Here is a 25,261-nt window from a genome sequence, read left to right on the forward strand (position 1 = left end):
GACAATTTTCAGTTCCAACCCCTGCCGCTGGTCATGACTGGAGGTTCTCTGGACTGGACACAGGAACGATTCCTCAGCCACAGAAAAGTAATCTATTATTTTCCTCTTGTGCGTGTATTTTTACTGTGGTTCTTATTACTATTAAAAGCTATTGCTGCACTATTTGCCCTGTTTTGCCTTTAAATTGTTGGCAGATCTTATCCTGGCCTGTTTTTTGTTGAGTGCTGCTAGATGGTTTGGGTATGCCTGATAGACTTATGTTACTGCAATGCATATAAAAAGTGTTGTATATTAAAAACAACAGCAGATTTTGCAATAACATTCATACCATGAATTATGGTGATAACAGAAGCTTCTACAAGATGATCCATGCATTGTCAAAACGTTTGCCAGGTTGCTACAACAGCTGCTTCTGTCTTATGCAAAGTTACATGCAGAAGATGCTCGGTGAAAGGGTCATTCTCTTTTTCTGAAAAAAAGAGAACAAATGAACACTAGTTGAAAGTAAACCCTCTTCGCTTGGGGATAGATCTGCTGCCTGCTTCATATATATATATATATATATATATATATATATATTGTGCCACTGCCAAGAGCATTATCAGGGCAATGAATGCATTACTTACATAGGATACCTGAACAAACTAAAGCATCAAGAATATGCATTACTTTGTACACTGGAAAACAAGAACGATTGTCAGCAACCAGCTAGAAGAATCAGAGATGTTGCTAAATATGCCTGGAACAGTTCATCGATTGCGTCTCTATTCCCACTATGTAATCTCATAATCTGATTGATCGACATATGATCAGATTCCAGACTAAAGATGAGCTCTAGCTTCCTGTGAACTAATCTCTATCCCAACATGGACTTTCTGTTATTTTCTAATCCAATGTTCTGAGGCCAGGATCAGGTCATTGACTGATCCTGTCCTAATTATCGGTGCCTATCAGTGCTTCCTATCAGTACCAATTAGTGCTGAATATCAGTGCCAAGTGCCCATTAGTGCTGCAAATCAGTGCCGCCTACCATTGCCCTTCAGTGATGCCTATTAGGTTCGCCTCATCGGTGCCCACCATCGTTGCTGCTCAGTGCGGCCTATTAGTGCCACCTTGTCAGTGCAGCTGATCAGTGATGCCTATCAGTGCAGCCCCATCAGTGAAGACGACCAGTGCCACCTATCAGTGCCCATCAGTGATGCCTATCAGTGCCCATTAGTGCTGCATACGAGTGCCTCCTCATCAGTGCAGCCAATCAGTGCCGCCCATCAGTGCTGCCTATGAGTGCCTCCTCATCAGTGCTGCCGCTCAGTGCCCACCAGTGCCGCCTTATCAGTGCAGCTGATCAGTGTTGCCCATCAGTGCTGCCTGTCAGTGCTGTCTATCAGTGCCAATTAGTGCTGAAAGCACATTAGTGCTGCAAATCAGTGCCGCCTATCATTGCCCTTCAGTGCTGCCTATTAGGTTTGCCTCATCGGTGCCCACCATCGTTGCTGCCTATTAGTGCCACCTTATCAGTGCAGCTGATCAGTGATGCCTATCAGTGCAGCCCCATCAGTGAAGACGATCTGTGCCACCTATCAATGCCCATTAGTGCTGCATACGAGTGCCTTCTCATCAGTGCAGCCAATCAGTGGTGCCTTTTAGTGCCCATCAGTGCTGCCTCATCAGTGTAGCCTATGAGTGCCTCCTCATCAGTACTGCCTATTAGGGCCGCCTCATCAGTGCCGCCATTGCTGCTGCTCAGTGCTGCCTCATCTGTGCCCACCAGTGCCGCCTTATCAGTGCAGCCTATCAGTGCCCATTAGTGCTGCATATGAGTGCCTGCTTATCAGTGCAGCCCCATCAGTGCAGCTTATCAGTGCTACCTATTAGTGCTGCATATGAGTGCCTCCTCATCAGTGCAGCTAATCAGTGCAGCCTATTAGTGACCATCACAGTCACCCATCAGTGCTGCATATAAGTGTCTCCTCATCAGTGCCCTTCAGTGCAGCCTCATCAACTCACATTAGTGAAGGAGAAAAATCACCTGTTTGCACCATTTTATAACAGAAACAAAGAAATACTCTGTTTTTATTTATTTTTCTAAAATAAAAGTTTGGTGTTTTTTGTTTGTTTGTTTAGCAAAGACTAAAACACACAGTGGCAATTAAATACCACCAAAAGAAAGCTCTGTTTGTGTTAGGAAAATGATAAAAGTGTCATATGGGCACAGTGTAGCATGACGGCACAATTGTCATTCAATGTGTGAGAGTGCTGCAAGCTGAACATTGGTCTGGGCAGGTAAAAGCGGCCGGTATTGAAGTTATTAATATGATTGTGAGAACTAGAAGAGCCTGCAAGCCCTCCTTCCATCACATCCCTGCAGGGAGTACCTTGGTCAGTAGGTGGCAACTGCCCAGCCTAACAACACATATGACACTGCTGTGAGGGAAACTATGCCGTATAATATGAACTGTTCCCACACAAGGACGGCTAATACTAAACACACAGCATGGAACACAACGAAGAAGAAGAGTCTGCTCACCGGCACTGAGCTGCCCTCCATAATAACAGAAGGAAAACACGGGCACACCATTCCACTCCACCCGCTCTTCCGTTACTTCTCCTCCAGCACCCACAACAGCTCCCCGGTTACCAGCCACGCCTTTTGCGTTCACCAAGGCAACCAGTAGCCAATCCAGTCAGTAACAGAGGGACCTATAGCATGAAAGAAGCCCTACCTGCGTGCTCGATGCCGTGCGCGTCCCCGAGAGCGCAGAAAAGAACGCACTGCGTATGAGCTGTGGGCAATCTGTGCATCAGGGAAAGGGCATGGAGGCGGGTGATGTGTTTTTAATAAGGAAACGATTTCCCCCAGGAAACGAGTAGAAAGATGCATTTATAAGAAGCTTTGTTCCTTGGTATATATTACGCTGCAGTTCTGGTTAAGAAATAACTTCTTCTACACTTGTGCTAAATATGTAGGCTTCAGAAAAATGGCTCCAGGGCTTGAGGACATCATCGGCAAGGATTAGAAATCCAAACCAAATACTGTATATATATATATTTTTTTAAATTGCAGTTTATCATTTCACGTACAAGAAGTTTTTATTCACTTTTTGGAAGAATTTTTCATAATTCACCTACAAATATGTGTGGTGGGCTGGGAGCCTAATGCAGACAGAATGGCACACACAGACCAAGAAGAGTTAACGTGGAACTTTACAGTTTCATGAAAAAAATATTCTTTCGAAAGAAACATACTGTATATTCTACACAAATAATTATGCTACCAAAATGAGTGTGTGCCTCCAGTATTGCTCCGGTTTCTTCTTGCTGGAGGCTTCCATTTTGCTAAAAGCACAGAGCCCATGAGCAGCAGTAAATCATAAATGGAACTACTAAACCCATCAATGTAACTGTTTAAAAAAGCAGGTACATTCATGCTAACTGTCACATTTGCTTGTTTCCTTAACCAAACTGTAAAACCATTAAATAATAGGTATCAGATAGGTATCAGAAATGATTACATTTGCGGCACCATGGCAGTTACAGATCAAACAGAAGCAGCTTCCTTGGCTGTAAAGGATAAGAAGGTTTTATAAATTCAGCAGTGCTTAAAAATAGAGAGAAATTGAGCATGTGCAGAGCGAAGTCACGGAATACTGTTTTTTAACCACTTGACAATCGGGCCTATTTTCGCACTTCCTTTGGCACTCTCCTTCATGTAAAAATCTAATTTTTTTTGCTAGAAAATTAATCAGAACCCCCAAACATTATATATTTTTTTAGCAGACACCCTAGGGAATAAAATGGCGGTCATTGCAACTTATTTTCTCGCACGGTATTTGCGCAATAATAAATACAGATCCCCATCAGTATAGACACCCCCCTTAGTTCTGACCCCCCCATCAATATAGACAGCCCCCTTAGTTAAGACCCCCCATCAGTATAGACACCCCCTTAGTACAGACCCCCATCAGTATAGACACCCCCTTAGTACAGAGCTCCATCAGTATAGACATCTCCTTAATACAGAGCCCCATCAGTATAGACACCCCCCTTAGTACAGAGCCCCATCAGTATAGACACCCCCCTTAGTTCAGACCCCCCCATCAGTATAGACACCCACCTTAGTTCAGACCCCCCATCAGTATAGACACCTCCTTAGATCAGAATCCCCCCATTTAGTACAGACCCCCGCAGAATAGACACCCCTCTTGGTGTAGACCCCCCATCAACATAGGCACCCCTCCCCCGTACATGTCCATCTACTTAAAATAGAGTGTAAGTACCATATAGACCTCAGAACAGCGCGGCCGCGAACGTGTACACACATCGGTGTGTGTCCCTCAGGCTCCTCCTCACTGGATGTAAATAGAGAGGAGGAGGCGCCAGCGGCTTCAGTTCGCTCCGTTGACACAGAGCGAGGCGCAGATTAGTGCAGGGCAGCATCGGTGTTAGCACTGACACCCACTGAAGATTGCAAGGGGGGTGCGATTTCAATGAGGTGCATGAAACGTGCGTGGATTGAGGGTTTCCCGCATTCAAGTGTACCTCCGCGTATCTCCTAAGCAGTAGTATGTTTTTCCTCTGCCAGTGCAGGAAGGTGCAATTACACACCTTCTCGCACCCGCTTAGATGTGAACCTAGCCTAAAGATAAGTTAGTGTATTCAAGGCTGGTCATTTTTTATTTTATTTTTTTATTTTTATTCTGTGATTAATTGAAAATTAAGCACATGTGAACTTAGTGAGTGTGCTACCTTCCACAAGATGGCACTCTTTGTACCTACCCAGTAGGATTGGCTATTACAGTGCACCATCCTGTGGTAGGCAGTGCATCTCCCCCCTTTTTTTTAATCTGTAAAAGTTAAAAAAGTCAGCGAGTGCTCTGTCTGACAACATGGTGCACTTTGCACCATAATAGCTAACCTTACTAAGGAGGTGCAAACGGCACCATCTCCTTGTAGGTAGGCAGCACACTCACTTTTCACTTATTCAGTTTGGACACTAATACTGGACAATAGCCAACAGCGTTCATAAAAACTGGAAGAAGGAAAAACTGAAATAATGTTCAATTTTCTAAAGGACCTGATAAAATACAATTAACGTGATTTGTAAACCCACATTTTTTACTTTTACCTACATGTAAGCCTATAATAAGGCTTACCTGTAGGTATAAAGAATATCTCCTAAACCTATACGGTTTAGGAGATATTCGCCCCGCAATGCGCCGATGATTGCAGCGGCGCATGCGCAGTGGGGATCCTCGGCTAAAGGACCGGCATCCGCCGGACCTTGCCGAACTGAAGTCTCCCGCGCGCATGCGCGGGAGTGACGTCATCGCCGCTCCAGCCAATCACAGCGCTGGAGCAGCGATACCCGGAATACACGCCGAGTCAAGATGACATCTCGCTCGGCGTGGACCAGGTAAGTTCCTCTCACCTCGTTCCGAGGTAAGTATTTCATAATGAGCTAATATGCGGTGCATACTAGCTCATTATGGCTTTAGCCTTTCAGGTGAAAAATAAAATAAAAAATATTCGCGGGTTTACAACCGCTTTAAGTATATGATTGCTTACTAGGGGCAACTCATATCGTTTTTGCTTTTTCCAGTCTTTATAATTTTGGCGCAGTTTATTTTATTTAAAAACACTTTTACTTAGTACCTACTGCTGAACACCCCAGCTGCACAATACCCATCGTGAAACATGGTGGTGGCAGAATCATGTTGTGGCGATGCTTTTCTTCAGCAGGGACAGGGAAGCTGGTCAGAGTTGATGGGAAGATGGATGGAGCCAAATACAGAGCAATCTTAGAAAGAAACCTGTTAGGCCGTGTACAGACGACCAAACATGTATGATGAAACCGGTCCGCCGGACCGTTTTCACCGTACATGTCTGCCCGGGGATTTCTGTATGGTGGCTGTACTCACCATCATACAGAAATCTGCGCATAAACAATATGCGGGGTGTGGCCGCACCGTCGCCGCGACGATGACGCGGCGACGTGGGCGGCCCTGCCAGTTCAATGCTTCCACGCATGTGTCAAAGTCATTCGACGCATGCGAGGGAAGGCGGGCGCATGTACGGTAGGTCTGTACAGACGACCGAACATGTCCGAGCGGACAGGATTCCAGCGGGCTGTTTTAAAACAAGTCCAGAAATATTTGCCCGCTGGAAAAAGGCCCAGCGGGCAAATGTATGCTGGAATCCTGTCCGCTCGGGCCTACACACGACCGAACATGTCTGCTGAAACTGGTCCGCGGTCTTCAAAGTATTGACTCAGGGGGGGGGGGGTTGAATACAAATGCACCCCACATTTTTTACATATTTATTTAATTTACATTTATTTATTTAAACATTATTTATTTGTAAACATTTTTGAAAACCATTTATCATTTTCCTTCCACTTCACAATTATGTGCCACTTTGTGTTGGTCTATCACATAAAATCCCAATAAAATGTACGTTTTTGGTTGTAAAATGAACATTTAAAAAAACAATCAAGACACTCCTTGTCCAACAAACTCAGGCTCTATGCCCTTGAAACAGTGTCCAAATCATGGATATCATAAAAGTGCTCTTGTGTTCACTTCTTGAATACATGCAGTGTGCTGCCTATTATAGAATTGTCTATAGGATTGTCATTTTTAGGACACCAGGTGGTTGTTCAGTTCCTCAGAGGAAAGTCTTGCTCTTGTTCAAAATTGTTTTTTATCTCAGAAGCCTTTTAGTTCTCATGCAGACAAGAGAAGGTCTTAATATTTGCCTCTAGACACACAAATGCCTGTAAATCTATTTATTATTTCCCAAAGTTCATTTTACACTTGGACTGCACTGTTACGTGTTAGATATATGATTTAAATAGCTTTCTGTTTAGTAATATTTAAAGGGGTTGTAAAGGTTCATTTTTTATTTTCTAAATAGGTTCCTTTAAAGTGGTTGTAAGCCCTTAGGCCTCGTACACACGATAGGTTAAACAGAGGACAACGGTCTGATGGACCGTTTTCATCGGTCACAACCGATCATGTGTGGGCCCCATAGGTTATTTAACCATCGGTTAAAAAAAAGCCAACTTGCTTTAAATTTAACCGATGGATTCCTAACCGATAGGTCAAAACCGATCGTTAGTAGGCACGACCATCGGTTAAAAATCCATGCATGCTTAGAATCAAGTCGACGCATGCTTGGAAGCATTGAACTTCATTTTTTTCAGCATGTCATTGTGTTTTATGTCACCGCGTTCTGACACGATCGGTTATTTAACCTATGGGGTGTGGGCGCGACGGACCATCAGTCAGCTTCATCGGTTTACCGATGACAACCGCCCTTCAGACCGTTCTCATCGGATGGACTGATCGTGTGTACGAGGCTTGATTGATTGATTGATTGATTGATTGATTTAATGGATTTATAATGCGCCAAATACTGACCCGTCAGGGCAGTGTCTAAGCAGTGTCTTTTCCCGCCAGCAAAACCGGCGGACTTTTGGCCAGCGGTTTTTGGCAGTTTCCCTATGGGAAAAACTGGGATGGAGCATAAACACGGCCGGGATTCCCCGCCAAAGCTCCATCGCAGTTTTCCAGTCGGGAAAACCGGCCATGTGTAGGGGAAAGACTGAACCGGGCAGGTTCTCGGCTTTCCCCTCTGGATTTTTGACGGAAACGTTCCCGTCGGAAATCCCGTTCGTGTGTACGGGGCATTAGAGGTATAGCAAAACTTAGGCCCCATACACACGATAGAATCCATCCGCAGATAAATCCCAGCAAATGGGTTTCTGCGGATAGATCCTATGGTGTGTACACGCCAGCGGATCTGTTTCCGCGGAGAAATCTCCTCTGGGATGGATTCCAGCAGATCGGATATTTGCTGACATGCACAACAAATCCATCTGCTGGAATCCATTCCAACGGATGGATCCGCTCGTCTGTACAGACTTACCGGATCCATCCGTCCAAAGGGATTCCCCGCACGCGTCGTAATGATTTGACGCATGCGTGGAATTCCTTATATGACAGCGTCGCGCCCGTCGCCGCGTCATAATAGCGGCGACGGCGCGACATGTCATCGCCAGAGGATTTCAGCGCGGATTTCAATGCGATGGTGTGTACACGCCATCGCATAGAAATCTTCTGAAATCCTCGAGAGGATTTATCCGCGGATACGGTCCGCTGGACCGTATCTGCGGATAAATCCTCTCGTGTGTATGGGGCCTTATTGATGTTAGTAAAGCATTTTCCAGCAACACACAGAAAGAATCTTGTACAGGCTGGCATTGCTGCAAAAGATTATGCCATCCAGTGGATTTTATGCAAGCAGAAACGGTCATTATCAAATGTGTCCAAGAAGAAATATTTCTAGAAGAGTTAATGTTTTTGTCAAAAGGAAAAAAAATCCCTGATCAAAGCCCAATTAAATATTTGAATCTCATAATTGACAAAAATTGACTGATTAGAGTAGGAGGGCATTTGTTTAATGCAGACATGACTGAAAATGAGAAACATCCTCTTATAATTCCAGCCAATCATCACATAGCTACTCTCTTAGTTAAACACTATCATGAGAAGGTTAGGTAGCACATCAAGGTCGTCACTTTACTGAAGCTGAATTACGTTCAGCAAGCTTATGGATTATTAGAGCTAAGAAGCTAATCTCCAGTTTTGTCCATAAGTGTGTGATCTGCAGGAAGTTGAGGGGAAGGCTGCCGGAACAGAAAATGTCAGATCTCCCAACAGATAGGCTCACTTAAGTGCCTCTATTCTCACATGTAGGGCTTGATGTTTTTGGACCTTGGAATGTAATGTCTCGTTATACTAGAGGACACTCTGCAGAGAGTAATGCCGCGTACACACCATCGCTTTCTGCGATGGAAAAAACGTCATTTTCAAAAACGTCAATTTAATTGACCGTGTGTGGGCAAAAACGTCGTTTTATGTCTTCTAAAAAACGACAGAAAAAAATTGAAGCATGCTTCAATTTTATGTGTCGTTTTTGGCCGACGTCGTTTTCTGTGTTCTAAACATTGACCGTGTGTACGTAAAAACGTCGATTTAAGCCCGCGCATGCTCAGAAGCAAGTTAGGAGACGGCAGCGCTCATTCATGTAAAACGACTGTTCAGAATGGAATCAGCACATTCGTTAAGGTGTTTTTCAGCTTATAGACAAGAAAATAAAGCGCTTCTTTAACCCCTGCTTTTAACTGCTACCCAGAAATGGACGTTTGTTGCGGCTGATCTTGTTGCATAGTTATGACAAGCTTTTAATTAGTTTCTTTCTTGTTTGATAATGTTTATGTTTGTGTTCTGTTATTTAGTTGTATCTTCCATCTTAAACATTTTAAATATATATATTGGTCCACCTTTTTTTTTTTTTTTTTTTTTTTTGTCACCAATTTGATTAGTAATCTCTATTTTGTTTTTATTTAGGAGTTTGTGAAGTGTCTGCAACAACCTAATTTTTTAGTTAACTCACCCACAAGCATGTTTTTTGACCTTGTTAATGTTTGCATTATTTATTTTGTAATGGGTCTGCCCATTCAATACTGATCTCTCAAATCTACAATAAAGAAACATGTTGAAATTTGGCTGAAAAATTAACATTTATTTTAGTCTTCCTAAAAAAATTTAAAAAAAAAGGTGGCAACCCAAAAACACAACATAATAAAAACAAAGATGCCAAGGTAGGCAGCACTTTAGAGCATGCTTGATTTTTTATGAAAACAAGGGTCCCCGAAGCCACAAATACAGCCTGTGAGTCCACATAAAAATTCCATCAGGGGCACCGTATTATTTCTTGGCCTTTTTCTTCCCAGCAGCCTTCCCTGCAGTCTTCCCTGCAGCCTTCCCGGTAGCCCGAGTCCTTGGGGGCTGGGTTCCTGGAGGAGATGAGGTGGCAGGAGCCAGAGCAGCCTCATGAGGTGGAGGAGCAGGAGCAGGTGCAGGAGCAGGAGCAGGAGCAGGAGCAGGAGCAGGAGCAGGAGGAGCAGCAAGGACAGGAGGAGCAATCCGCACAATGTGGGTGTCGTCATCGAGCTGCCCCAGGGATGCCATGGTTATGGCTTGGAAGATGAGGAGTTCGCAGCGCACACGCTGGCTCTGCTCCAGATTGTACATCTTGGCTGCAATGAGCGCTGCGAACCCCTCAACTTCACTGGGTGGCTCTCGGATGGCTGCAGTAGCTTGGCGAAGCAGGCCCTGGGTCTCCTCCTCCATTTGTCGCATACTCCTGAGCCGTTTATTGGGATTGCGGAATGGAGGGATCCGGGAGATGGTATCCCGCCGGCGTGCCTCCTGGGTCCCACTGGGGCCTGCCACCTCCTGGCTCCCAGTGGGCTCTGCCACCTCCTGCCTTGCAGTTGGCCCTGGCTCCTCCTGGCTCCCTGTGGGCCCTGTCTCTTCCTGGCTCCCTGTGGGCCCTGGCTCTTCCTGGCTCCCTGTGGGCCCTGGCTCTTCCTGGCTTGGGTCTGCCTGTGTATCAAAAAAAGGAACATATGTTATTTGTGTTTGTCATTAATCACACACATTTTTACAATCATGAGTGATGCAAATTGAATGTCAATATATATTACACACAGGGTCGCCATCCTTAATTATGTGGCCCCTTAAACACCTTCAGACATGGTCCCCCTGGAATTATGTGGGTTGTTGCATGCCTAATTTAGTAAATAAGTGGCCTTTTCCCCAAAAATTAATTTATTCAATTTAGTGTCAACTAGATAGTACTCAAAAAGGGTGTCTTCCATCTGGGACCCCTTGCAGGTGTATTGCGTTACTCCCCCCTACTGGCCTATCTGAAAATGCCACCCACTCCTTCATAAACATTATTAATTTGCCCATTTTGACCCCATCATGTTTTCCCACTACTGACTATTGATCCTATCCCTAAACTTACGAGATTCACATAGAATTTAGAACAATAGTAACATACATTTACCATTATTACTATACTTGTCATATACTAACTAAATTCATACAAAAAACACATACCATTCTCCATGGCTCACAATTGGGGTCCTCCAGGAACTCTTCCTCTTCCTCCGAGCTTGCCTGCTCTTGTCTGCAGGGAACACTGGAGGATTGGCTGCTGGGAAGCTGGGAGCTACCTCTTGGGGGAAGGGTAGACATGGATGTCCTGGTCTCAATGTGGTCGTCCAGGAACTGCAGCTGACTATAGTACCACAGGGTTGGTTTGTATATGGAGTCAGCTGCAGCCCCAGACCTCATTGAGGCCAGGACTTGGACCCGTTGGGCCCTGTAGGTGCCCCTGATGGAATTGATTTTACTTTTCACAGTGGCTGTTGTGGCGTTGGGGACCCTTGTTTTCACAAAAACAAGCATGCTCTGTCTAGCTTTCTCCCTGGCATCTTTGTTTTTATTTATTGTGCTTTTGGTTTGCCACAGAACTGGATGTTCCTTCCATTTTTGGATGAATTCTGTCAGGAAGTCCGCATCCTTGAAGGCATCCATTCTTTCTGCACATGAAACAGAAGCCAAAACATAATGTAATTAAAGGCACTAGCTTACTTCCCCTAACTAGCCCACAAACTCATTCCCTATTCACTATAATAAAGTCGGAATAAAAAACTTACGTCTCGTCGTTAGGAAAGATCGTGATTTACGCCTTCTTCCACAGACTATGCACGCCGTTTACAAACACGTCCCATCCCTTTTACACTACGCACGCGTGACGCTCCGCACGACACCCCGCCCCTGACGTTCGGTATCGTCCTTTCCACACCCCTTCTCTGTCGTTTGGTGAGTGAGAAAAGATGGACAACATGGAGGTGTATTCTAGCTCAAGCCAGGAGGCAGGCCAGGCCCAACCACGCCGCAGATTCCGCTGCAGAGCCTCCAATATGATTTTTCAGGAAATGGTGGAGATGGTCACCATATTGAGGAGGGAGGACTATGATGCCAAGCATGGCCCCTACATGCATCCCAATAAAGTAAAAGCCCAAATTATGGAGAAGGTCATCCGTAGGCTCCAGCGGAAGTTTGGGAAAACCAGGAGCAGAGAGCACCTGCGCAAAAGGTGGTCGGATTTAAAAAAAAGGGAACCCCACCAACTTTACAGAATTAATAGGGTGATTCGAAGAAGAAGTAAGTTTTTTCCATGTGTATTTCATTATTTTGGTGTGTTCTTTGTGCCATTTTTTTTTTTTTGCCAGGTTGACCATAAAATGAATATTATGAATGTGGACGCATGATGCAGTCGTCGTAGTCGTCGTTCATTCGGTGACTTTCAATAATCCAAGACCATATTAATGAGAAATGGCATCATGCCTAGTTTGCATGTGCAAAGGGGAGTTGAAGCACTGTATCTGAACAAAAATCGTAAATTTATGAATTGTGGGCGAATGAACGACGACTCCTATGACCAATTAGTCGACACAAATATGAAAGTTGTGACATTTTTGGGGCTTAAAAAAAAGGTGTATTCAATTCTGGAATAGATGGAAATGTGTTTCAGCTTATTTTAGAAGAAACGTAAATACCTTGAGATTCACAAAAAGGAGCGTTTGCTACTCCTTTTTTTATTGAACATGTGTACTCAGTAGCACAATTGTTTGTCACAATCACAACCTATGTTGGGTCACACACAGGGGTGAGCAGATCCAGGGGAGACTTGTTTAGCTTACATATCTAAAATTAAAAATTGGGTTAACTGATTTGACATTACTTTGTGAATGGATTAAATATTGGTCTATTTTCTTGATAATTGTTTAAAAATCAACAATAGTGACCTTTTGTTTATCATTTATTAATTTTTGGGTGTCATTTCATGCCGCTCGTAATGGTTGAACCTCATGTTTTCCCTTTCTTCAATCTTGTAGGGCACAATGAAGCAGAAAGGCAGGAGGCACAAGCCAATCAAGCCACACCCCCGAGGGATGTAGAGGAAGAGGAACCTGCCTCAACATCCGGTAAAGTAACATCTACCACATTTTCTGTGAATATAGATATAGGCATACAATCTTTTAACACATGTTTTGGTTCCACATTTCAGGAGGAAATCGGGCTGGTCAGGGACTGGACACGTATAGTGCCCAGCTCCTCATCGGCGAGGTTCTCACCTGCAGGGCCCAAGTCGATGACATACGTCTGGCCTGCCGTGAAATACGCCACAAAGCAAAGACGCTGGAACGGCAGCTTAAAAATTTTATTAATGTTTTGGGGAGGGTTTAATTGTTTGTGTATTTTCTTTTTTCCTTGGATTTGAAAAAAATTAAAAAAAATAAAATAACTAAATTATATTTTGTACTAATCAAAAAAGACCAAAAAAACTAAAAAAAATATATTATATTTTGTACTAATCAAAAAAGACCAAAAAAATAAAAAAAATATATTATATTTTGTACTAATCAAAAAAGACCAAAAAAATAAAAAAAATATATTATATTTTGTACTAATCAAAAAAGACCAAAAAAACAAAAAAAATATATTATATTTTGTACTAATCAAAAAAGACCAAAAAAACAAAAAAAATATATTATATTTTGTACTAATCAAAAAAGACCAAAAAAAACAAAAAAAAATGATTTGTTGTACTAATCAAAAATAAAAAAGTAACAAATAAATAACATTTTGGACTCCAAACAATTTGTGTGTAGTTATTGGTATCAATGCAGACTCATTCAATTACTCAGGCATATTTGTAGAGTTATTAAGATTTAACACTCATGGGAATTTATGACATCCCAAACACATGGCTGGATGAGAACCTAGGAAAAAGAAACATTACCCCCCAAAACTTACAAATAACTAAAATCAAACAAATAAACACTGTTTCATCAAACAAAAAGTAAATTTAATTATTTAATCAAGATCAGGCATTGCAATGGCCCCCCTCCCCATAAAATAGTCCACATAGGATTGACGCACTGCACGTGCGGTTTGGGGGGCCAAGCCTCTATGGCTAGCCTGATGTCCCGGCTCCGGAGCCACAAGATCAGCCTCATCAGGCAATACCGTCAGGTAAGTTTGAGAATTTCGTTTCAAAAAATTGTGCAAAATGCAACAAGATAGGATGATGTAATTCCACTTGTATTCCGCCAGGTTTATTGCTGTTAAAAACAATCTGAATCGGCTGGCCATGATTCCAAAGGCATTCTCTACCACACGTCTTGCTCTGGCCAGCCGATAATAAAAAAACCCTCCTCTCATGGGTGAGGGTGCGTACGGGAAATGGCCTCATGAGGTGGGGACCCAAACCAAAAGCCTCATCTGCTACAAACACGAAGGGCAGACCCTCTTCGTTCTCCTCCGCAGGTGGCAATCCTAGGTCCTCCAACCGAAGCCGTTGGGCGAACTCCGTCTCCGCAAACACACCGCCGTCCGACATCCGGCCATTTTTCCCAACATCCACGTACAAGAACTCGTAATTTGCAGAGACCACCGCCATCAAAACAACGCTGTGGAACCCCTTGTAATTGAAGAAATGGGATCCACTATGGGGTGGGGGCACAATGCGGATGTGCTTGCCATCAATGGCTCCTCCGCAGTTCGGAAAGTTCCAACGCTGGGAGAAGTCCGCTGCCACAGTCTGCCATTCCTGTGGCGTGGTGGGGAACTGGATAGAAAGAAAAAAAAAAAAACATTAAAACAAAGATTTTGAACAGAATATAGCTAAAATTACAAGGGATCCCACCAACAATTCCACAAAAAAGGTTAGTATTAAAAAATAACATGTGAACAATTAAGCATATTAATCACCCCCCTCTGATGTTGAAAAAATATATTTAGGGGGAGTGGGGCTCAAGATGAGTTTCTCACATGAGAAACAACCCCCCAAAAAAAATCTAACTAAGAAAAATAATTATTAGTATGTAGTTCAAAAATCTAGGGGGGGGGGGGGGGGGTTTGGACAATGGAGGCCACAAATAAACGGGGATATAGGGACACACAAAATGCAGCACTACAATGGAGGCCACAAATAAACGGGGATATAGGGACACACAAAATGCAGCACTACAATGGAGGCCACAAATAAACGGGGATATAGGGACTATGCTAGGTGGGTTTGGCCACAACATAGAATGATGGACAGGTTGGCTAAATTAAATAAACATGTAGGGCTTTACTAATTGTGTAGAACAGCATACATAGAGACAAAGTGAGCATTCTGAGCATATTAGAAAAGTATATATTTTTTTTTTTTTTGGGACATAGTTTGACCATTGAAAGAACACCACTTACCTTAACATAGTCCTCCTGAAGAACCTGAATGATGGCCGAACAGGTCTCAGGGATTATGAGGCCCAGAGCCTGGGGGGAGATGCCCGTCGAGAACTTCAAGTCCTGCAGACTTCTCCCTGTTGCAAGGTAGCGCAACGTAGCAACTAGCCTCTGCTCAGCAGTGATGGCTTCCCGCATAACGGTGTCCTGCCTGGTGATATATGGCGACACCAAAGCCAAAAGCTGCTGAAATACGGGGTCAGACATCCTAAGAAAATTCCTGAAATCATCAGGGTTATTTTCTCGGATCTCCCGCAGCAGAGGCATATGAGAGAACTGGTCCCTGCATAGCAACCAGTTCTTGGTCCACAACCTCCTCCTCACCCTGTTCATGGACCGTCGCTGGGATGCAGCACACATCCTAACAACAAGCACAGCACGATCTCGGCGACGAGTTCGTACCCGCAACATGGCTAGAAAACGGTCGTCAAATCAGATCAGACTAAAAATTACGCCCTGAAGTAAAGAATGGCCTTTGAAGAACGACCTGCTAAACAGCACCGTGCACACAAAACGTAATGCCTAAACAAATACGTCCTTAGTACAAGCACTGTATCACAGATCCGACAACAAATAGACAAACTGTACGACAGAAAACGAAATTTAAAGCACAGTCACTAAAAATCACGAATCGTATCTCACCAAACTTTTACTAACACGCAGCAACACGATATCAGCAAAAGAGGCCGTCTTCCGCATGGAAACGACCCTTTATAGTGACGTCGTGCGTGATTGACGGAACTGCGCTGTGCTAGAGCGTTGTGAAAAAGCGATGGTGTGTATGCTACGTCGTTGTTCAAATTGAAGTTTGAAAAATGACGTTTTTTTAAAGCACATAAAGCGTCGCATTTTTCCATCGCAGAAAGCGATGGTGTGTACGCGGCATAAGATATGGGCTGTTATGTTCACTTGTTTAAATACTAAAGCGGTTCATTTGGAGGTGATTGAATCCATCTCATCTTCAAGTTTTATCAATGCCTTGAGAAGATTTCCGATCTGACCAAGGGACAAACTTTGTAGGAACTACAAATTAACTCTGAAGACCCAGAGGTCCTAAAGTACCTACTGGACCAGGGATGCACTTGGATCTTCAATGCTTCCCACTAGGGATGACCCGAACATACCCGCGTTTGATTCGCACCAGAACTTTCGAACGGACCGATCGTTCGCGCGAACATTTAGAACCCCATTGAAGTCTATGGGACTCGAACGTTCGAATTCAAAAGTGCTCATTTTAAAGCCTAATATTCAAGTTATAGTTGGAAAACGTCTTTGAGAACCTGGGTCTTGCCCCAGGAAACATGTATCAATGGAAAAGTTTTAAAAACTGTATTTTTTTCTGGAGCAGCGATTTTGCTTAAAGTGAAAAAAAAATCAAAAATTCCTTTAAATATCGTACCTGCTGGGTGTCTATAGTAGTGGCACGTGTTTAAAAATGTCCCTGCACAACATGAGATTACTCTCAGAAAAAGGTCATTTAATACTGCTTGCGGCATTAATGTAATGTTTGGTCCCTGCAATATGGATAAAAATCATTGAAAAAAATAGCATGAGTTTCCCCGCCACCACTCCCCCCAGGTCATTACAAGACCCAGTGCCGATCCTGACCTCCCTGGGGCAAATAAATAGCACACATGCAGTAACAGCTAATGCGTTTATGTGCAATTAAATAGCCCACGTGCAGTAACAGCAACTGCGTTTATGTGCAATTAAATAGCACACGTGCAGTAAGAGCGACTGCGTTTATAGGCAAAAACACAGCAAACGTGCAGTAAGAGCGACTGCGTTTATGGGCAAAAAAACAGCAAACGTGCAGTAAGAGCGACTGCATTTATGGGCAAAAAAAAACAGCACACGTGCAGTAAGAGCAAATGCGTTTATATGCAATTAAATAGCCCACGTGCAGTAACAGCTAATGTGTTTATGGGCAAAAAAACAGCAAACGTGCAGTAAGAGCGACTGCGTTTATGGGCAAAAAACAGCACACGTGCAGTAAGAGCAAATGCGTTTATGTGCAATTAAATAGCCCACGTGCAGTAACAGCTAATGTGTTTATGGGCAAAAAAACAGCACACGTGCAGTAAGAGCGACTGCGTTTATGGGCAAAAAAACAGCAAACGTGCAGTAAGAGCGACTGCGTTTATGGGCAAAAAAACAGCAAACGTGCAGGAAGAACGACTGCGTTTATGGGCAAAAAAACAGCAAACGTGCAGTAAGAGCGACTGCGTTTATGGGCAAAAAAACAGCACACGTGCAGTAAGAGCAAATGCGTTTATGGGCAAAAAAACAGCAAACGTGCAGTAAGAGCGACTGCGTTTATGGGCAAAAAAACAGCAAACGTGCAGGAAGAGCGACTGCGTTTATGGGCAAAAAAACAGCAAACGTGCAGTAAGAGCGACTGCGTTTATGGGCAAAAAAACAGCACACGTGCAGTAAGAGCAAATGCGTTTATGTGCAATTAAATAGCCCACGTGCAGTAACAGCTAATGTGTTTATGGGCAAAAAAACAGCACACGTGCAGTAAGAGCGACTGTGTTTATGGGCAAAAAAACAGCAAACGTGCAGTAAGAGCGACTGCGTTTATGGGCAAAAAAACAGCACACGTGCAGTAAGAGCGACTGTGTTTATGGGCAAAAAAACAGCACACGTGCAGTAAGAGCAAATGCGTTTATGTGCAATTAAATAGCCCACGTGCAGTAACAGCTAATGCGTTTATGGGCAAAAAAACAGCAAACGTGCAGTAAGAGCGACTGCGTTTATGGGCAAAAAAACAGCAAACGTGCAGTAAGAGCGACTGCGTTTATGGGCAAAAAAACAGCACACGTGCAGTAAGAGCGACTGCGTTTATGGGCAAAAAAAAACAGCACACGTGCAGTAAGAGCGACTGCGTTTATAGGCAAAAACACAGCAAACGTGCAGTAAGAGCGACTGCGTTTATGGGCAAAAAAACAGCACACGTGCAGTAAGAGCAAATGCGTTTATATGCAATTAAATAGCCCACGTGCAGTAACAGCTAATGTGTTTATGGGCAAAAAAACAGCAAACGTGCAGTAAGAGCGACTGCTTTTATGGGCAAAAAAACAGCACACGTGCAGTAAGAGCGACTGCGTTTATGGGCAAAAAAACAGCAAACGTGCAGTAAGAGCGACTGCGTTTATGGGCAAAAAAACAGCAAACGTGCAGTAAGAGCGACTGCGTTTATGGGCAAAAAAACAGCACACGTGCAGTAAGAGCGACTGCGTTTATGGGCAAAAAAAAACAGCACACGTGCAGTAAGAGCGACTGCGTTTATAGGCAAAAACACAGCAAACGTGCAGTAAGAGCGACTGCGTTTATGGGCAAAAAAACAGCACACGTGCAGTAAGAGCAAATGCGTTTATATGCAATTAAATAGCCCACGTGCAGTAACAGCTAATGTGTTTATGGGCAAAAAAACAGCAAACGTGCAGTAAGAGCGACTGCGTTTATGGGCAAAAAACAGCAAACGTGCAGTAAGAGCGACTGCGTTTATGGGCAAAAAAACAGCAAACGTGCAGTAAGAGCGACTGCGTTTATGGGCAAAAAAACAGCAAACGTGCAGGAAGAACGACTGCGTTTATGGGCAAAAAAACAGCAAACGTGCAGTAAGAGCGACTGCGTTTATGGGCAAAAAAACAGCACACGTGCAGTAAGAGCAAATGCGTTTATGGGCAAAAAAACAGCAAACGTGCAGTAAGAGCGACTGCGTTTATGGGCAAAAAAACAGCAAACGTGCAGGAAGAGCGACTGCGTTTATGGGCAAAAAAACAGCAAACGTGCAGTAAGAGCGACTGCGTTTATGGGCAAAAAAACAGCACACGTGCAGTAAGAGCAAATGCGTTTATGTGCAATTAAATAGCCCACGTGCAGTAACAGCTAATGTGTTTATGGGCAAAAAAACAGCACACGTGCAGTAAGAGCAACTGCGTTTATGGGCAAAAAAACAGCAAACGTGCAGTAAGAGCGACTGCGTTTATGGGCAAAAAAAACAGCAAACGTGCAGGAAGAGCGACTGCGTTTATGGGCAAAAAAACAGCACACGTGCAGTAAGAGCGACTGTGTTTATGGGCAAAAAAACAGCACACGTGCAGTAAACAAATGCGTTTATGTGCAATTAAATAGCCCACGTGCAGTAACAGCTAATGCGTTTATGGGCAAAAAAACAGCAAACGTGCAGTAAGAGCGACTGCGTTTATGGGCAAAAAAACAGCAAACGTGCAGTAAGAGCGACTGCGTTTATGGGCAAAAAAACAGCACACGTGCAGTAAGAGCGACTGCGTTTATGGGCAAAAAAAAACAGCACACGTGCAGTAAGAGCGACTGCGTTTATAGGCAAAAACACAGCAAACGTGCAGTAAGAGCGACTGCGTTTATGGGCAAAAAACAGCACACGTGCAGTAAGAGCAAATGCGTTTATATGCAATTAAATAGCCCACGTGCAGTAACAGCTAATGTGTTTATGGGCAAAAAAACAGCAAACGTGCAGTAAGAGCGACTGCTTTTATGGGCAAAAAAACAGCACACGTGCAGTAAGAGCGACTGCGTTTATGGGCAAAAAAACAGCAAACGTGCAGTAAGAGCGACTGCGTTTATGGGCAAAAAAACAGCAAACGTGCAGTAAGAGCGACTGCGTTTATGGGCAAAAAAACAGCACACGTGCAGTAAGAGCGACTGCGTTTATGGGCAAAAAAAAACAGCACACGTGCAGTAAGAGCGACTGCGTTTATAGGCAAAAACACAGCAAACGTGCAGTAAGAGCGACTGCGTTTATGGGCAAAAAACCAGCACACGTGCAGTAAGAGCAAATGCGTTTATATGCAATTAAATAGCCCACGTGCAGTAACAGCTAATGTGTTTATGGGCAAAAAAACAGCAAACGTGCAGTAAGAGCGACTGCTTTTATGGGCAAAAAACAGCACACGTGCAGTAAGAGCGACTGCGTTTATGGGCAAAAAAACAGCAAACGTGCAGTAAGAGCGACTGCGTTTATGGGCAAAAAAACAGCACACGTGCAGTAAGAGCAAATGCGTTTATGTGCAATTAAATAGCCCACGTGCAGTAACAGCTAATGTGTTTATGGGCAAAAAAACAGCACACGTGCAGTAAGAGCGACTGCGTTTATGGGCAAAAAACAGCAAACGTGCAGTAAGAGCGACTGCGTTTATGGGCAAAAAAACAGCAAACGTGCAGTAAGAGCGACTGCGTTTATGGGCAAAAAAACAGCACACGTGCAGTAAGAGCGACTGCGTTTATGGGCAAAAAACAGCACACATGCAGTAAGAGCGACTGCGTTTATGGGCAAAAAAACAGCAAACGTGCAGTAAGAGCGACTGCGTTTATGGGCAAAAACACAGCACACATGCAGTAAGAGTGACTGCGTTTATGGGCAAAAAAACAGCACACGTGCAGTAAGAGCAAATGCGTTTATGTGCAATTAAGTAGCCCACGTGCAGTAACAGCTAATGCGTTTATGGGCAAAAAACAGCACACATGCAGTAAGAGCGACTGCGTTTATGGGCAAAAAAACAGCAAACGTGCAGTAAGAGCGACTGCGTTTATGGGCAAAAAAACAGCAAACGTGCAGTAAGAGCGACTGCGTTTATGGGCAAAAAAACAGCACACGTGCAGTAAGAGCGACTGCGTTTATGGGCAAAAAAACAGCACACGTTCAGTAAGAGCGACTGCGTTTATGGGAAAAAAAACAGTAAACGTGCAGTAAGAGCTACTGCGTTTATGGGCAAAAAAACAGCACACGTGCAGTAAGAGCAACTGCGTTTTTGGGCAAAAAAAACAGCACACGTGCAGTAAGAGCGACTGCGTTTATGTGCAATTAAATAGCCCACGTGCAGTAACAGCAACTGCGTTTATGTGCAATTAAATAGCCCACGTGCAGTAACAGCAACTGCGTTTATGTGCAAATAAATAGCACACATGCAGTAACAGCTAATGCGTTTATGTGCAATTAAATAGCACACGTGCAGTAACAGCAACTGCGTTTATGTGCAATTAAATAGCACATGTGCAGTAACAGCAACTGCGTCTATGTGCAATTTAAATAGCACACGTGCAGTAACAGCAACTGCGTGTATGTGCAATTAAATAGCACACATGCACTAACAGCAACTGCGTTTATGTGCAATTAAATAGCACACGTGCAGTAACAGCTAATGCGTTTATGTGCAATTAAATAGCACACGTGTAGTAACAGCAACTGCGTTTATGTGCAATTAAATAGCACACGTCCACTAACACTGAGTACTATGTTTAGATGTAAACTAAGGCCCCATACACACGATAGAATCCATCCGCAGATAAATCCCAGCAAATGGGTTTCTGCGGATAGATCCTATGGTGTGTACACGCCAGCGGATCTGTTTCCGCGGAGAAATCTCCTCTGGGATGGATTCCAGCAGATCGGATATTTGCTGACATGCACAACAAATCCATCTGCTGGAATCCATCCCAACGGATGGATCCGCTCGTCTGTACAGACTCACCGGATCCATCCGTCCAAAGGGATTCCCCGCACGCGTCGTAATGATTTGACGCATGCGTGAAATTCCTTATATGACATCGTCGCGCCCGTCGCCGCGTCATAATCGCGGCGACGGCGTGACACGTCATCGCCAGAGGATTTCCGCGCGGATTTCAATGCGATGGTGTGTACACTCCATCGCATAGAAATCTGCGGAAATCTTTGAGAGGATTTATCCGTGGAAACGGTCCGCTGGACCGTATCCGCGGATAAATTCTCTCGTGTGTATGGGGCCTAAACAGCATGCAGGCAATACAACACATTAGAGCACTGCAGCTAGCACAATCTACTGCCTAAAAAATAGGAATAGCTGATCTAGCTAAGCTATACAGTGTATAAATATATGTACAACGCTAGGATGTATATATATCCTCTACACACTGTGGGCCAGATTCACGTAGCTCAGCGGATCTATAGATCCGCTCGATCTACGTGAATTAAGATCCGCTCCCGCAAGTTTAGGAGGCAAGTGGCTAATTCACAAACCACTTACCTCCAAACTTGCGACGGCGGATCCTAAATCCCCCAGCGGAATTCAAATTCCGCGGCTAGGGGAGTGTCATATTTAAATCAGGCGCGTTCCCGCGCCGATTTAAATGCGCAGGCGCCGTCCGCGAAATTTCCCGGCGTGCATTGCTCCCACTGACGTCGCTAGGACGTCAGTGGTTGCGACGCTTACGTAAACGACGTCCGTCCGTATTCGAGAACGACTTACGCAAACGACGTTAAAAAATTTAAATTCGACGCGGGAACGTCGGCTATACTTAACATTGGCTGCACCTGATAAAAGAAAGGGTAAGTATACGACGGAAAACCGCTACAGAAACGACGTAAGAACACTGCGACGGGTCCGCGTACGTTCGTGAATTTGCGTATCTCGCTGATTTACATATTATTTATCGTAAATCAGCGGGAACGCCCCCGGCGCCATTTTTAAATTGAAAAAAAGATCCGACAGTGTAACACATTGAAACACTGTCGGATCTAGCCCTATCTATGCGTATCTGATTCTATGAATCAGGCGCATAGATAGGACCAGTTTACGTCAGAGATACGATGGTGTATCTGTAGATACACCGTCGTATCTCTTTGTGAATCTGGCCCTGTAAATTTAACTAAACTGACTAGCCTGCCTGCTCTATCTATCTATCGATCTATCTGGTAGAAAAGACACTGTGGGCCAGATTCTCAAAAGAGATACGACGGCGCATCTCCAGATACACCGTCGTATCTCTGCGTAGCGCCGTCGTATCTATGCGACTGATTCTTAGAAGCAGTTTTGCATAGATATCCATTAGATCCGACAGGCGTAAGTCTCTTACGCCGTCGGATCTTAACTGCAATTTTTTTGCCCGCTAGGTGGCGCTTCCGTCGATTTCCCCGTCGAGTATGCAAATTAGCTAGATACGCGAATTCCCGAACGTACGTGCGGCCGACGCAGTAAAGTTACGACGTTTACGTTAGGCTTTTCCCGGCGTAAAGTTGCCCCTGGGTCTATGAGGCGCAGCCAATTTTAAGTATGGCCGTCGTTCCCACGTCGTTGTTTGCGTAAGTCGTCCGTGAATGGGTTCTGACGTTATTTACGTTCACGTCGAAACCAATGATGTCCTTGCGACGTCATTTGGAGCAATGCACACTGGGATATTTTAGGGACGGCTAATGCACAGTTCGTTCGGCGCGGGTACGTGCTTCATTTAAATGAAACACGCCCCCTACCCGCCGAATTTGAATTCCGCCGGGTGATTTACGCTACGCCACCGCAACTTTACAGGCAAGTGCTTTGTGAATAAAGCACTTGCCTGAAAAACTTGCGGCGGCGTAACATAAATGAGATACGTTACGCCCGCACAATTTTGCGCCCATCTACATGATTCTGGGCCTATGTCTCTCTCTATCTCTCTCTCTCTAACTGACTTCTTCTCTTTAACAACGCCGCAACACACTACACGCGGCCGTCTTGCAGGCGGCCTTATATAGTGTGGGGTGTGTACTAAACCCCCTGAGCCATAATTGGCCAAAGCCACCCTGGCTTTGGCCAATTATGGTTCTCCGTTTTTTGCGCACTATGATTGGCCAAGCATGCAGGGTCATGGTGCATGCTTGACCAATCATCAGCTCGCAATGCCGCAGTGAATTATGGGCCGTTGCGCGTCACTCGAATTTGGCGCGAACGACCCATTTTGTTCGAAATTCGTCGAACGTACGAACAATGTTCGAGTCGAACATACGTTCGCATCAAACACAAAGCTCATCCCTACTTCCCACTCATCTCATATGGGAGGAGTGTGGGAGAGAATCATTGGTATGGCTAGGCGTATTCTAGACTCAATTTTGATGCATAATAAAAACACTTGACTGTCACATGAAGTGCTTACTACCCTGATGGCTGAAGTTACAGCTATAATGAACTCTAGACCATTGGTTTCCATTTCAACAGACCCTGAGAGACCTGAAATCCTTATGCTAGCAATGCTCCTGACTCAAAAAAACTTGTTCAATATCAGCTCCTTCTGGGGAGTTCACTTTAAAAGATCTTTACAAGTGTCGGTGAAAACAAGTTCAGACCTTGCTGACATCTTTTGGAAACGTTGGAGGCAAAGAGTATTTATCACCACTCCAAACAAGAAGAAAGTGGAAAGAGGAGAAACCAAATGTTAAGGCCCCATGCACACGAGAAGCAAATGCAAACTCATCTAAACACAAGTTTTCTAACGCAAAAAACGGTGTTTAAAACGCCAGTTTTTCCCACGAATTTCGCGGCGTTTTACCACGTTTTACCGCGTTTGCGTTTATAAGCATTTGGTTAAGAAACATCATAAGACCCTTCCTAAGCTCAAAAAACAGTATTATTTAACCATTTCAGCCATTTTGTGAGACCAGAGCAGCTGAGAGAGCAGTGTACGTGTATTTAGCGTGTCACTTGCCACGTCACCTGCCTCAAGTTGTGGATTGTCCACTTGCCACGTCACCTGCCTCAAGTTGTGAATTGTCCAATTGCCACGTCATATGCCATGTGAAAAAGGGTTAATGCGCTAAATCAACTGATTAAATAGGGTGTCAACACATCAAAATTACTGGAGAAAAAAGAGAAATTGATACAAAGAATAAAGTTCCAAATTCTATATATATCGTCCCTAGTTGCTGTGATCCTGAAGGCAACTAAAAGGCACTTTGCCAGACCACACACACACAATGTGTGAGAGATATAATCAGCTTGATGATGTAGTGATCAAACCTGTCAGGTCAAAATGCTTTCCACCAGGTATTCACATGTTCACATATGCAAAAGAAAGGGAGACAAAAAGAAGACCAATAGTGTGATACTGTTAATGAAACACCAACGTCTCACAACACTCAGAACATCACTCACGAATCCCCGATATTAAATAGGCTTCAGCTTGTGTGCATGTAAACTGCTCAGCTTGTCAGGCTCCTCATCCGGCACCTCCGTGCGTCCCGTCACTTGATATCCTATTTAATATCGGGGATT

The 25,261-nt window shown here is 44.1% G+C and overlaps 1 protein-coding gene across 1 annotated transcript in view; it reads right to left on the reverse strand.

Moving 5' to 3' along the window:
- Window positions 1-2,726, reverse strand: part of AHI1 (Abelson helper integration site 1) — a 329,300-nt gene extending 326,574 nt beyond the window's left edge. Inside the window, exon 1 of the mRNA XM_040350481.1 lies at window positions 2,528-2,726. The gene's annotated coding sequence lies outside the window, so the exon portion shown is untranslated. The remainder of the gene's footprint in view (window positions 1-2,527) is intronic.
- Between the last annotated feature and the right edge of the window lie 22,535 nt (window positions 2,727-25,261).

This window comes from Rana temporaria, chromosome 4 (assembly GCF_905171775.1).
Source record: "Rana temporaria chromosome 4, aRanTem1.1, whole genome shotgun sequence".
NCBI lineage: Eukaryota > Metazoa > Chordata > Amphibia > Anura > Ranidae > Rana > Rana temporaria.